Below are 2,682 nucleotides of genomic sequence, written 5' to 3'. Positions count from 1 at the left end.
TACGGCGGGATGCTGAGTGTGTCCGCGGCAGTTTACAGTCTATCAGATGGATGGACGCTGTTTTTCCAGCCTGTCCGTCAGCCATGCAGCCGAAAACCAGCAGCTCCACGCCCGGGGGAAAGACTCCGCATACCGCGTGGAGGAATGTATAAAACCCGCCGCAGGGTTGGAGGTAATCGATATTCAACAAGTGCGAGGCGAGCCGGAGGGGGACGCGTTCATTTCGGGTTTCTTCTTCCTTCTCCGAGGCTGATTCTTCTTCCGCGTCACAGTCTCCAGCACTGATTTACTCCTCCTCCCTCCCCTTCATCCCTTTTCTTGTCTCCTTCGCTTCTGTCCTTCCCTCCTTTCCCCTCATCACTGAGGGGTTTCTTATTGTTTGATGAATGAGTGATATTCACACCTAACTGTAGGTGGTCTGTCACCTTTCCTTCTGCTCTTTGTTTGTTTCCTTCCTCCTTTCCTTCTGCTTTTTGTTTCCTTTCTTCCTCCTTTCCTTCTGCTCTTTGTTCGTTTCCTTCCTCCTTTCCTTCTGCTCTTTGTTTGTTTCCTTCCTCCTATCCTTCTGCTCTTCGTTTGTTTCCTTCCTCCTTTCCTTCTACTCTTTGTTTGTTTCCTTCCTCCTTTCCTCCTGCTCTTTGTTCGTTTCCTTCCTCCCTTCCTTCCACTTTTTATTTGTTTCCTTCCTCCTTTCCTTCTGCTTTTTGTTTGTTTCCTTCCTCCCTTCCTTCCACTTTTTATTTGTTTCCTTCCTCCTTTCCTTCTGCTTTTTGTTTGTTTCCTTCCTCCCTTCCTTCCACTTTTTATTTGTTTCCTTCCTCCTTTCCTTCTGCTTTCTGTTTGTTTCCTTCCTCCTTTCCTTCCACTTTTTATTTCTTTCCTTCCTCCTTTCCTTCTCCTTTTTGTTTGTTTCCTTCCTCCTTTCCTTCCACTAAACAGCAGTGGTATATATGATATATGTTTGCTTTCCTGTTCCCTCATAAGATGAGATAAGATAAGATAAGATAAAGATATCTTTATTCCCACAGTGGGCAGATTTGCAGTGTGACAGCAGAGTGTAATAAAAAGAAGCAGTAAAAACATTAAATGATAAGCAAACATTATGATAAGTGAAGCAGACAGCGGCTGAATTCACATTATTGCACATGTGCACACTGACACTGTCCAGTCTTCTGTAATAAGCACAACGAACAGGACTTAAATGGACAGGACACAGTGAAAGGAACTCCTGACGTTAGTCCACAGTATCCAGGTTTCTGGCAGTTTTTGTTTGGATCGGAGCATCTCTGCAGTCGTCTCCTGTAGTTCCAGACCTCACGTTTAGGCTCTGAGGTTTCCACAGAACCAGATATTTGAACTCTGCTGCTGCAGTTTTTGAGTGTGATGTTATTTCGTGCTCAATAAAAATGCTCCTCGCTCTCTTTTGGTCCGTATGATGACACAAATCCAAACTTTTGTGTGTTTATCTTTATTATAGCTGAACTTTATGGTGTGACTGAAGCTGACCTCATCTACAGGGTTTAAATTTAGACAAGTCTACATTCTTTAGTGGATGTTTGGCACATGTCATCCTCTTTGTCTTAACACTGAACAGCTCTTTTCACTTTAAAACATTTATTTTTGCACATTTTTATTGTAAATCTCTATTTTCTGACTGTTGCAGTACTTGTTCTTGTCTTTTCTCTTAGCTTGTTCTGTTATGCACCAAAAAGTATCAAAACAAATTCTTTGAAAGTGAATTTCTCCACTGTGAGATTAATAAAATCTTATCTTATAAAGTCTTATCTTAAACCCCCCGTCACCAAACATGATTTCTCCACCAGAGAATTGTAGCTGCGGTGTTTGACCGCTAGGTGTCAGTGTGAGGCAGTGAAAGTGATTGAACAGTGAGCGTCTGCAGTCTGGACAGGAAGCTGCCGTTGTGCCTCTGAGCAATCTGAACCTTGTGGAATCTGTGAACTTTAGTTTACTCATTTGGAACCATGAACTGCTTCATTTTATTGATGTGTAATTAGTGTCAGATTACTGGATTAGCCCATCACACTGTGTTTAATCACACTGGTCCTCACCTCCTGCTCAAATATTGATTTTAAATAATTTGGTCGGAGGTTTGAAAGTTGTTAACAAGCTTTTAGTCTTGCTTTTGAGTTATATTGTATATAAAGATGTATATGATGTACATACATATGTAGCTGATTTCTAATTTTTTACTCTGTATCCAGTTTTTATTGACTTCCTATGTCTCTCTTCTAGTTTTTGCTGTATGAAACTATTTCATTTCCCCAGCGTGGGATTAATAAAGTTTTATCTTATCTGATATTTCACCATCATTTACTTCATCAGGGGCTTCACATCAGTCCAGATGTGACCAGTCCAACCAAAGAGTGATTGTAAACTTTAGATTCGTAACATATCTGAAGAGATAAAGGATTGTAATGGATGCGGCAGCAGGAATATGTTGTTTCTACATCCATCCTTCCATTTGCTTTGCGACCCCTCTGGGGGGGGTCTCACTTTTCTATCTACTATCATTGAAGAACACTGCACAGAACAATGGAGGAGGGCTTAATCAGATTCTCACTGATTCACAAACACTTTTGGCTCCTGCGACAATATTTCTGACCTGCCAGCCAATCAGACGCCGTCTTTACTCAGATTACATTTTAACGACACCTACTGCAC

The 2,682-nt window shown here is 41.5% G+C and overlaps 1 protein-coding gene across 1 annotated transcript in view; it reads right to left on the bottom strand.

Moving 5' to 3' along the window:
• The window catches only part of LOC121611386 (diacylglycerol kinase theta), a 21,876-nt gene extending 21,649 nt beyond the window's left edge, over positions 1-227 (bottom strand). Inside the window, exon 1 of the mRNA XM_041943941.1 lies at positions 1-227. This exon is cut by the window's left edge and continues 926 nt beyond it. The gene's annotated coding sequence lies outside the window, so the exon portion shown is untranslated.
• Between the last annotated feature and the right edge of the window lie 2,455 nt (positions 228-2,682).

This window comes from Chelmon rostratus, chromosome 9, assembly GCF_017976325.1.
Source record: "Chelmon rostratus isolate fCheRos1 chromosome 9, fCheRos1.pri, whole genome shotgun sequence".
Classification (NCBI taxonomy): Eukaryota; Metazoa; Chordata; class Actinopteri; order Chaetodontiformes; family Chaetodontidae; genus Chelmon; species Chelmon rostratus.
This window is presented reverse-complemented; position numbering and strand designations above follow the sequence as displayed.